This window comes from Canis lupus, chromosome 1 (genome assembly GCF_048164855.1).
Source record: "Canis lupus baileyi chromosome 1, mCanLup2.hap1, whole genome shotgun sequence".
In the NCBI taxonomy this organism is placed as follows: Eukaryota; Metazoa; Chordata; class Mammalia; order Carnivora; family Canidae; genus Canis; species Canis lupus.
Window position 1 is genome coordinate 45,242,313 of NC_132838.1, and position 12,984 is coordinate 45,255,296.

General features: G+C 42.1%; 1 protein-coding gene across 1 annotated transcript in view; it reads right to left on the bottom strand.

Annotated features, from left to right (window-relative positions):
- CNKSR3 (CNKSR family member 3) overlaps nt 1-12,984 on the bottom strand; it is an 86,722-nt gene that overhangs the window by 56,819 nt on the left and 16,919 nt on the right. The window lies entirely within an intron of this gene.

Below are 12,984 nucleotides of genomic sequence, written 5' to 3' on the forward strand. Positions count from 1 at the left end.
CTACTTTCTTTCACTCTGCAAACCTAGCTATATTGCCGGGGGAAGTAATGATATTATCATTTGTTTTCCAGATGTGAATGGTTTCATGTTATGAAAGCTTGGAAAACAGAAAAGGAGTCCTTTCTTTGAAATGTTAAAAGACAAGATAGAGCCTCTACAATAAGGTACATTCCCTTAACTTACAGAAGACTCCTCCAACAGACGCTCACCCAAAGCCTAGCTCTTCTCATTTGAGGAAGGCAGCCAGTTATTTGCTTTCCCAGCTTCCAAAGACACAAGTTAGGTAACTTTAAGAAAGGCAAGGTAGGAACGGTATCAAAAAGAGCCAAGCACATTAACTTTGAAAACATGGCATTCTGGGGCCATTTGGCAACATAGTCACAGTATCAATACATTCTCATTATGGTAATTGCTCACTTCGATGACTATGCAAAATTCATTCTTCCATAAGGAAGGAATATTGAGTGCACTCTGGTTTTTAGCAGCACAAGAAAGTCAATAATTTGTTTCAGAAATATGTCCCTTCAAAATCACAGGGAAAAATAATAAATATCCAGGTGTTAAAATGGAAGTTCAGTTATTAGGAAAATTTGCATATGTGGAATATTGCATTCCCTCATCAAGTCCAGAAAATAGGATGATATATCACATCAATTCTCTCCGGAATTACAGAATGAACACTTTCTCATCTTTTCTAACTTTGCAAACAATCTAACTGCAGACACAAATGGCTATGAGGTCAGCTGTTTGAAGCCTAGTAAAACCAGCTTTTACATAAAGAAATTCATTTATATCAAAGCATTCAATGCATTTCAAGGAAAGATAATTAAGATTTCTTGAATCTATCACTGAACTACCAGTAAATGAAGAAAATGATTATAATATTATGATATTATGACTTCTCTAATAGAATGAGATTGATAGTAGCTATTGATAATTAACCCTTGCTCTCCATATGCACCAATGAGCTCCCTTTCTAGACACTTGTCATCAGCTCTACATATCATTCACACTGCTCTTCCAGCCCAACCCCAATTTAGCCCCTTCGACGGTTCCCCAACACTCACAGGATGAAAAAATTCCCTAACGTCACTCAATGCCAGACCCTGTCCAAGGCACTAGAAATACAGTCAATAAATGAGCAAAGCCCCTGCTCTCATGGGGCTTCCATCCTAACAGGACATGAGCAATGAACACACTAGCCTAGAACAGGTCAGGTGATAAGTGCTAGAAAGCATGCTAAAGCAGGGAAAGGAAAGAATGATCCTAGTCAAAGGAGACCTCTCAAGTGAAGAGAACACAGTCCTGAAGGAAATGGTATGACCATAGACATGCACAGGCCTCCCACAGCTGACCCCAGGCTTCCTGGCCAAGCTCTTCCCCTGAAATGGGGAGGCCACTCCAGCCTCTCCAAGCTAGGACCCCCTCTCCTAACACACCTTGCCACTTCGCATTTTCCTGCCTTTGCATTTGCCCTTCTGCCTTCAAGGCCTCTACACTCCTCTCTGATCTGGCAAGCTCCTCTTGATCCTCCAAGATTCAATCGAAGCTTCTCCTCCTTTATGAGGCCTTCCCTTGCACACCAGCCACACACCGCCACCCAGCTGAGCAAGGCCATCGGCCCTCGTTTCTGCCACCTGGATCATGTCTTTTTATTCATGTGTCTAATTCCTTAGTAAAATGGAGGTCCTCAAAGGCCAGAGCATGATATTGATCCCTGTGTCCCCAGGACCTCATCCTTCAAGACAGCTGCAACTTTAGAAGCTCAGTTAATGAATGAATGAAATATATGTCCTCTTTTTATAATGCCATCTTTGAGGAGATCTACCCACCAAGAACCCATGAGTGCCCTTTTATTTAAAGCCCTTTTTTATAAAACTGACTTTTGTTGTTGTTGTTGTTCCTGAATGCTGCATGATTTAAAGGCCTTCTTGGGATTTTTTTCCCCCTATAAAATTATCTTGACACCTTGCCATGTATCATGGTACACCATGCAGCAATAACTCGGCAGTTGGAAAAACATTATGCTGTGAGAAAAGTAACCCTATCTGCCAAGACACCAAGAGGACCGCCGAAGATACAATGAAAATGTAATGCTGCACACAATAAAAACAACTTATACTCTTTTGTAGCCTGGGATCATTTTCACAAAACTTTCTTTTTTAGGAGGATAAACTGTTTCAAAGGGGGGGGGGGTGCGGGGAGAGGAACACATACTCTCTTTTGGCTCTTCTTTTCCTGAAGCTACACTCTGGGCTTTTAATGCTCAGCTTCTACCTTCCCCATTCTTATGGCACCCAAACAGAAGGGCAGATGAAGAAGGAAAAAATTGTGGGCCGGGGGCAGTCAGGGGGGCAGAAATTAGAGCATAAAACACGGCTCCCGATAAAGGGGACAGATTCAAGGGAAGAAATGCCTCCTTTGGAGCAGATTCCCCCACCATTATTCTACGTCGTATTTTGTTTTCAATGAGGTTTAGGAGGAAGAGCTTCCCATGTCAGTGTGAGGATGCTGGATGCAGAGTGGGGTTTCAGCTGCAAATGCTAGCTGGACCTCCTGAGGACCAGGCAGGGCCACGCTGCCAGCTGTCCCTCCTCGAGCCCAAACTACAGTTCTGAAACTGAAGACCCTTTAAAAATAACACAGGAAAACCTCAGCTGCTACATCCCAGCTCAAGCACCAAAGAAACAAGGTGGTGGTGGGGGTAGGGGAGATCGTTTCCATATTTCACATCAACACAGATCTTCCTGCAGCAGCTGGGAACGTGTGAGGGGAACAAGGGCTGAGGATGATCACTTCACAAAAGGAGCCCTTGCTACAAATTAATACAAGGACGTGCAGCACAGAACAACGGCGCAGACGCCGTGAAATGTCGGTGTTTACGTCTTTCCAAATGGCCTTTTAAAAAAATAAAGTGTCCTTTTCCATGGGATTCTAAATTTTCGTCGTTGTTCTTCAAGAGGAAGCACCTGGAAAAGACTTTCAAACGTAAAAACTTGTGCCAAAGTAATTTGAGATTTTGTCCATACAACTTATTGTAACTGTACACTGTCTTCTCAGCCCCGAGACCCCTTCACACAGTGGTTAAGATTAGCTCTTCCCTTAAACAATCTTTGGTTTATTGCACTAGCACTGGTCGTGTTGGGGGTAGGAAAAGAAGCAAATAAATCACAGAATGGCTGCAACTCCAGAAGGATCATTTCTGGAGAAGGAAACTTTCTCTGTGTTGACTAGTGAATGGCGGAGAGAACCAAGAACCAGAGTGTCTGGTGCTGGGGCCAACCCGTTTCATGAGAAAAGAACACAGAAGAAAAAGAAATAAATAGATCACAAGTACCATTTCCTGGGCCCTTCTGGATTCCGTAACCCAAGCTGGGCATTTACTCAATCACCAGAAGATGTATCAGTGTCTCCATCTTGCAGGTGGGGAGGCAGGATGTAAATGCCTAAGTGCTCAAGGTCATACCACCCATAAGCACTGGAGGAGAATTCCACACAGGGCTGTCACTCTGCCCCAGACTGGCTCCGCCATCCCCCAACAGCAGGTGACAGCAGGTGAAGCTCCCATCCTAGAGTGACTTCCCCAGACAAGCTTCATGAACAGGATGGAAGAAGGGAAACAGAGTTATCCTCCTGACTTGTTCTCTATGTGATCAAACTGACTGATGCTTAATAAATGAATGAATGCAGGATATAAACCTGGTGTCTGAAGAATTCATACTAACCGTTGTGTGAGAGGGTCCCTGTTGTCCACTGTCAAAGAGATGACACCACTGATCCATAATTAGCAATTCAATATCCAACAGAAGATAAACCATGTTCTTGACCTCACTATGGCCCACAAAATCCCAGATTCCTTGATAGCCAGATTAAAATAATGAACTGGGTATATACCATCAGATCTAGAGATTATGATTTCTTTTTAAAAGCAGGACATGGACTCACATCTTCCTTCTATTACTTATTTGATAACAGTTTCTATAAAAGATCTAAGTGACCAAGAAAGCCTATCTCTCCTCAAGAATTTCCCTCCTTAAGGCAGCAACTAACAATGGTAAAATACAAAAGACCTAGTGCACTCAAGAATAGAGATGATGAAAAAAAAAAAAAAAAAGAATAGAGATGATGAGGAAAATAGGAATATATTGCATGTGTCATTCATAATTCTATCATCATCTTAGATTTTACAATTTTATGCATGCTTATGGGTTTTTTTTTCAAACTTTATTTTATTCATTTTAGAGAGAGACAGTGCAGGGGGGACGACGGGGGGGGGGGGGGAGAGAAAAAAAAAACACAAGAAGACTCCCTGCTGAGCATAGGGCCCGATGTAGGGCCCCATCTCATGACCTGAGCCAAAACCAAGAGTCAAATGCTCAACCAACTGCACCATCCAAGCACCCCTGTTCTGTTATTTTTTAAAAAGAGACCTAACTACCAGATTCTGGTCGCTTTCAGAGCACTAGAGAAAAAGAATGACAGCAGGTGGCTGGCAAATTGTCAAGCCAATAATGCATCTTCCCCTCTTTGTCTAAACAACATGTACTGAGGTCATACCGACAGCATTCCAGCAGCAACTGCTGCTCCTGGGACAGTTGCTGTTGTACTTCGGGGAACAGCCACAAAGGCCCCCGGTCTGCTGGGGTTTGGCAAGCTCAAAAGTACAATACAATTTTGGTAAGTTTATCATCAAATGCTTCCCATGATGTCACCAACCCATGAATGTATCAAAAACAATAACCTACCCTAATCCCCCTTCCAAAGAGTTCCCCTTATCAACTCTAGATCCTACTTCTCAGCCTTGAAATTCAAAGAAGTGACCTTGCCCATTGGGTCAAAAATTGACCAATCTCTCTCAAATAGGCTTTACAAAATTATGATGCAAGCTTTGGAAGAAGACACAAGTTCTGCATTCTCCCTACGTCTTGGAGATCTCAAAGATTGTGTATCAGGCCACCTTTTCCTTTAATATCTTGACATGAAAAAAAAAGACCAAATGTTTGTTTGAAGCAGAACTGGGGACACAGTAATAAACTCTCATAGCAAGAGATCAGTTCTCTCTTGTCAGGCTGACCCAAGATATTTTGCCAGGTGCCAGCCAGCCTGCCATAAACATCCTGAATCCGATGTTCAGGACCAATGTGGGTGGGCCACAATACCCTCCTGTTCCTAAGAGGCACCCAGATTTTCATACGGCTATCCTAAATTACTAATGATTTGAATTAAGGTTGATTGTATAAAAATTACTTCTAAACTTCTAAACTGTTTGGGGCTTATTTAAATAAAGTGATACGTAAAGATCTTTAAGAGAATATTAAATATAAATATATATATATATATATGAATTAGATTTAAACTACCCATGAATCCATTTATAGAAAAGAATTGTCCATGAATATATATAAAAGTATATGCAAGTATCCAGCAAGGGTTCTGGAGGTGCTCACATTCAACTCTGGAAAAGGAGGGGGTTCAGTAGAGAGAGCGACTGTCTTTTCTAAATATCTAGAGTTACAGTGTTTAATTTTTTTTTTTTACAAGAAGGTATTTCTGTATTATCGGACAAACCAAAATAAAATCTGCAGGCAACAGAAAGACAGGGTGGGGGGTAAATGTATGAAAACAAATCGCATTCCACAGCATCCAAATATCTTATCGGAGAGGGCTTTGCATTAATATTCCTGTGCTTACCAAACTGCTCCATGAGGCTGCATTTCTGCCTGCGTCGTTAGCAGCAGCTGTTTCCTATCATCCGTTATCTGCTTCCTCCAAGGCCGTGAAAACTGCAAGGCAGTTCTGTCTGGTTCCAGAAGCTGAACACATAAACCTGCATCCACGCCTTCACCCCAATGGCATCTTGGAGGAAGGGCAGGAAGGCTCCACGCAGAACCTGCTACCTTTATATTTCTGAGTCTAAGGCAAAGCATTATTCCTGAACCTTCCTTCCTGATTCACCCAAGCCATTGCCAGGAGCCCCTGGGCACCTGCCAGTCCACACTAGTCACAGCTTCTACACAGTCACACCAGCCATCATATTCAAAGATATCTACTGTTCTTTGGTTTAAAAGAAACAAAGTTACTGATGAACCTTCTTCAACCACTTCTTTCCATTCTGAAACAGCCTGGAGAAGGTGCACAATGTGAGTATAACCTCTCAATTTCTGCAACCGGTAACCATCCTGCTACTGGCTCCACCCTCCAGCGCTGTCAGTGCATGGTCTTTAGTTTTCTAAATCTCTTCACCTAGAAGGACCCACCCCCCTCCCCTTCTGGCTGGCAAACTCCCCTTTATCCCTGGCCCCTTAACTACACACACACACACACACACACACACACACACACACACACACTGCATTGTGTGCTCCTCTGAACGGCTCCTAGACCTGTACCTACATCCATTGCTGAAAGTACCAGACTACGTTGTGTAATAATTAGTGCTGACATCTCTTCTGCTAGACTGGAAACCCTGCATCACTGGATCCCCAGGGCTGACCCTGAATCTAGCACATCACAGGTGATGAATACAGGCTCATTGATCTGGACCGCAGCACAGACATGAAAAGGACTGTAATGCCTCATCCTACTGCTGGCAGGGGATGTCCATACAACTTACTGTAACTGTACACTGGTTGCAGGGGGCATCTACAGGCTGTAAGTGTATAGGGCTGTGAGCTAGGGTGTGATGAGGGTGAAGTTGGGAGAACAGGATGATCAGAGACATTCTGGGATGGAAGTATGGAGAATTCGGTTCTGGTCTAGGTCCTGCCAATGCATCCCGGCTATGTAACTCTCTGGGCCAAATGTTCTTTAAGTAGGAAATGAAATAATTTATTTGCTCAAAAGAACATGTTTCTGAGCCGCATACTCTAAGGATATCACTTTATGTTAGTAATGGGGAAAACAGGTGGAAATCAGAGTGCTTGAACCACAGTTTGAAGAAAAACCCCCTGCCTTGTTATATTTCCAGCAGAAGTCAAGCAATCGCCCACTCTTCCTAAGAAAAAGCCATCTTCCAGTTCACAAACCTAAGCAGGGTTACCATCTCAGCACTGCTTTTCACACCTCTTATTTCTTTACTTCTAAGGATCCTTGTGGTCTCCTTGATCTCAAAGCTAACAGGTTTCCCCTATACCTTCCCCCAAATGAAATGAATAAAAATTTGAAATTAAAATAAATTGCTATGAATTTGAGGCAAAGACATTTGTTGCATATTTAAGCAGCAAAAGAATACAGACCGCAAACCCTAGGTCTTTAAACCCTATTTATAAATAGTAAGATTAGCCACACAGGCCTACTGACTGGCTCGCCTAGCCCGATTGCTCCAGGCCTATGGAGGGGATTGTCAGCTTGGCTTAGCACTCCTGCTTTCTTAAGAGAGCAAAATTGCCAGTTCCACTGAAGACATTGCTGCCAATCAGCAAGTATTTTAAATCTCTCTTCACAGGATTTCCTGTGGATTTTTCTCATCGTTTAAATTCAGGGTACAAGTTAGAAAATTGATAGCAACTAAACTATACTCTGCATTAATCTATGAGTAGTAGCCTGCATCTCCCTACACAGAATCTAAAGCTGTATAATGGGAGGATGGGGAGTGGTATGGATATCTCTGACCAATATATTTTTTTAAATAATACATAAACATAAACAAATACAGTAAGTGGAAAACTGATCTAGAAGAAATTATGTGCCAGTTTCTCAGGGGGAGAGGGGACATTTTTCGCTAATACAGATTTATCTAGTTTTAAAATTTTTTTCCTACATTAATTGTTGCTGAAATCCTGTTTCAGAAGCAGGTACACAAGGATTAAGCTACAAAAAACATCTTCTTCCTCCCCTCAAAGATGCCTTACAAAAAGTCTATTCTCCCTATTGATAAGCAAATCAGGTCAACTTTTCAGCCTTTTTTTTTAAGATTTTATTTATTCATGAGAGAGGCAGAGACATAGGCAGAGGGAGAAGCAGGCTCCCAGTGGGGAACCCCATCCCAGGACCCCAGGATCATGCCCTGAGTCCAAGGCAGGTGCTCAACCACTGAGCCACCCAGGCGCCCCAACTTTCCAGCTTTTATATTTCACACCCCATGCCTCCCAAACTAAGGTCAGGTATGAGCCCTGCTCATAAGCCCACTGACAGCCTGTTTCCTATCACTTCCGGTGCCTGAGACCCGTGGATCCTCCTCTCTCCCTCTGCACATGTAACCTCAAGGTCCTTTGAGGGGTTTGTGACTTTCTATGCTTTTGAAGCTGAGGGAAGCCACTCTGGTAACTAAAGGACAAGGAAATCACCATCCCAATAGCTATTCCCACAGTGCTTACAGGAGCCTATCTTACGAAATAACTTCTTGGCTCCCAAGAAGAAACCTGGCTGGTTTTCTTAATTGGGCTTGGAGAGACGGAGCACCTTCCACTGGGGCTGTGGGGCCAGGTGATGACAGAAGACTATTACTCAGTGGAATATATACTATGCCGAGGACACACCCTAGAATTGCTGTCACCCCACCGGTTATCAAGAGCCCATAAAAGCAGGAAAGGTAGTAACTTGTGAACATTAATTGTAATACCAGAAGAAATATAAACTTAAAGGGCTGTCCTCTGGTGACAGCCTTCCCTCTGACTTTAATAACTGTACTCTACAGACCACTGTTAGCAGCTGTCAAGTCTCAGAACAATCGGTTACAGGAATAATCAGGGGGAGGGATTTAAGAAATTACCCACGTCTTAAAGTTCAAGAGGTGTAACTGGCATCTCCTCTTTTTTTTCCTTTCTTTCTTTTTTTTTAAGATTTTATTTATTTATTTAACAGAGAGCAAGAACGCACAAGCAGGGGGAGCAGCAGGCAGAGGGACGAGGGAGAAACAGGCTCCCTGAGGAGTAGAGAGCCCGACATGGGGCTCAATCCTGGACCCCAGTCTCATGTCCTGAGCTGAAGGCAGACACTTAACCAACTGAGCCACCCAGGCAGCCCAGCATCTCCTCTTTTCGATGCCATTTTATATCAGTATTGTCCCCCCAAAGAAAATGTGATCCAATCTTCTTTTTGCCTTCCTTCTCACTGAGTTGTAATTCACCATTTGTAAAGGGCAGGGTGTCTGTGTTTAATCTGCAACTATTCTGGTGGAAATGTGAGATCTGGCCCAGAATACCCCTGAAAGTAGCCTATGCAACAAAACAACAGCTTGAGTTTTACTAAGCGCTTACTCTGTGCCATATAGTTTATTTTATCACTTATTGTGGTAAGGGCTTCACCTGCATGGTCTCACTTAACCCTCAACACAAACCCCAAATGTTTAGTAACAGCATGACCCCAAATTTGAAAATAAGCTAGTTGATGACAACCATGTGTATAACTTAGCCAACATCACACATCTAGTGATAATGGATTCAAACTTAAGCCATCAGCCCTGGTCTTAACCACTATGCCATACTGGAAAAGCCGCCAATGTTTTAAAAATGAGGAATGCCCCACCACACACACACACACATACATACAAATTTATACAACCATAAGACAGAGAGAGAGAGAGAGAGAAATAGAGAGAGGGAGAGAGAGAAAGAGAGAGAGGAAGGAAGGGAGACTAAGAATGGATACATGAATACATTTTCTCTCCAGGCAAAATCTTTAAGAGTGGAACAATTGCTCTTCTATTGCAAGGCAATTAAAGGCAGGCATGTGCTCCTACCTTGACTCAAAGCAGACACATTCCATGGAGCGCCAGGATTTGTAAAAGTTAATTCCAACTTTGTTAGAGAGACTAACAAGTTTTACCTTCCTACCTATCAAGTATTTACCAAAGAGAATTATTGTCTGGCCCTAGCTTGAGAAGATAAATGGACACCATCCCTGACCATCTCAAATGCAAAAGTCAATCCTACCATTTGGCCTTAAGATGAAAATGATCTTCTTAGAAGAGAAAAAGAATGTTAACTGCAGAGAATTAAACCAAACCAAACCAAAGCAAATTAAAACAAAAAAAAGCAAAAAAAGCGCAACTCTATTCCTCACAGCTCATTGCAACAGTATGTCACTTTCATTATAACTTTGGATCTGTAAAAAGCAAACAAAACCAACAATTACAATACTAAGATCTACAGTATGCAGTCTGCTTTTGTAAGAAAGATAGTCTTAAAATGTTTTTATAATAATATATCGTGATCACCAAGGATAATAATTACCTACCTTACCCCACAAAATTGTTTTCAGATCTTCTGATGACAAGCCTTTATAAAAGACTAATTTCACCTCACTGATCACTTCCAGGAAATCTACCACAATTGCATTTAATAAAATAGATTATCTTATATCCTTAGATTTCACCCTGAATTCCTAAGGTTGTTTATAAGCATTTATACTTTTTTTTTCTCCCTTTTGTTATTAGTTAGTCTTAAGAAATGTTTCTTTTGGGCAGCCCGGGTGGCTCAGCGGCTTAGTGCCACCTTCAGTCCAGGGCATCATTCTGGAGACCCAGGATGAAGTCCCATGTCGGGCACCCTGCATGGAGCCTGCTTCTCCCTCTGCCTGTGTCTCTGCCTTTCTCTCTCTCTCTATGTCTCTGTCTATCATGAATAAATAAATAAATCTTAAAAAAAAAAAAAAAAGAAATGTTCCTTTTCTCTTTGATTCATTAGAACCTGATTTCAGGAGATGGAATGTCTGTGGCAGAGCTGGAACATTACATTCGCTCATTTTAAAATTGGAATTTTAAAATCAGAAATAAGAAAAAGGTACCAATATGTATTCTACCTTAATAAAAGATTTTTGTAATATGCACTCTAGAGCTTTAAAAAAAAAAAAAAAAAGATGAAGGAGAAACCAAAAAACAAATCTTGGGATGGGAAACAAGGCACTGATGCAAAAAAGTTACAAAACAGAACTCCGGGTTACTAAAATATACAGAAAAGCATTTTAAATTAATTAAATAGATATGGATGTCCTCCAGGGATCCAGAAACATACTCAGAAATCGTTGTGGGGAGGAGAGGGGAACAGAAGCAAAACAAAACAAAACAAAACAAAAACAAAAACAAAAACTGACTGGTTTTTTAAATGGTAACTATTAAGAACTAAAATTTTACCTTGTTAAATTATTTTTAAAACCACATTCTACTGAATTATAATTGTGGACTGTTGAGGATGGAAGCTTTCCCAGAACTGAGTATATGTTTAACCCCGGGAATGATGTGGCAATGTCAGCCACCCACAACAATCTGGGAAACAATGCAAAGCAAGAGAAAGGGCAGCCACACCCTTCAGAGGTGGGTTCTTACTTTGGTTTTTTCATCCAACCATAATCAAGCCCCATTAGTTTTAAGTACAATCCGTATGTTCTTCCAGAGTTCAGGACCTTCGAGATGAACACCCACGTGGCGGCTTCTGGATCTGGTATAGCAAGTGTGATTCATCTGGGCCTGGGTCAGAAATGTCCAGAACATATATTTTCAAGATTTAGGTATAAACTACACCAAGGGGATCCCTGGGTGGCGCAGCGGTTTGGCGCCTGCCTGTGGCCCAGGGCGCGATCCTGGAGACCCGGGATCGAATCCCACGTCGGGCTCCCGGTGCATGGAGCCTGCTTCTCCTTCTGCCTGTGTCTCTGCCTCTCTCTCTCTCTCTCTCTCTGTGTGACTATCATAAATAAATAAAAATTAAAAAAAAAAGAAATTATAAAAAAAAAAAAAAAAAAAAAAACTACACCAAGCTAAAAGTGGAAAGGGCGGAAGAGAATGGTGTATCTCAGTGGTTGAACATCCTTCTGGGGTTGGGGAGAAAGAGCTTTCCTAAACTTTAGCTGGTATTTCTGACCCCTTCTGGATAATAAATTCCTTCAAATGCTATGCTATGCTTTGGCTCACCCCACTGGAGTGAAGACTGAACATATAAAGACTACATTATATGCTGAGCTAGAAACAATCATTAATCATTAATCAGCCATGGGCAGCAGATTGGAGGTGATAACACACAGAACACCCACAGCCCAAGGTGTGACCTGCAGGCCACACTCCCCCAGGCACTTAACTTCCTCTCTGTTCTCGCCTACCCCACCCACCCCACAGGCTCTGATCCTCTCCCTTCCTCACCACCTTCTTTCTCTCTCCCACCACCAGACTTCAACTTTTCTAATTCAAGTCAATGTTTCAGCATTTCTTGTTTTAATGAAGAATCTTTCTGTTTCCTTGTGCTAAAAGTCTAATCAGTTTCACATTTCACAGATCAAAGGAAATAAATACCCAGGAAGTCAAGTAAATTTTCACACAGAGCCTTTAACTGATACTTCTTGAGATTTGAGGGCTCCTTCTACAGTAGAGCGACTAGTTCACTCTGGTCATAAACCCAGTATCATGCTTTGTTCCATAAGAGTCCATCAAGTAAGCACTTCCCTAACAGAATCCTGAATCAAGTAACATATAGTAGCCTTAAAAAATATAAATACATAGGGGCATTTGGGTAGCTCAGCAGTTGAGCATCTGCCTTCAGCTCAGGGCGAGATCTCAAGCTCCCAGGATCGAGTCCAACATTGGGCTCCCTGCAGGGAGCCTGCTTCTTCCTCTGCCTATGTCTCTGCCTCTCTGTCTCTCATGAATAAATAAATAAAATCTTAAAATATATATACATATATATGTATAGTTATATGGCTGTGAATATACCTATGTTTGTTCATGTATGTACACAGGCACACATACTTCCTCCAAAAAGGAAAGCCACTCAGAGATATAAATTCCTTGATTGGTTTCCGTCCGCTCATAGGCACAAACAAGGCCTTGGTGATCTGCCCTGCTTGCCAACCACCACCTCTCCAGCCTCATCTCTCTTCGCTCTACCCCCTGATAGATGCAGCACAATCAAGCTCTTTCAGTAGCTGGTACTTAAATGCCTGGCTCTCTCTTGCCTTTCAGTTCTCTGCCAAATATTTTCTTTCTCCTACTAATCTAAGCCAAGTTACCTCTTGCTCATACTACAGGTCTTGATTTGAAAGTGGCTTCCTCCAAGA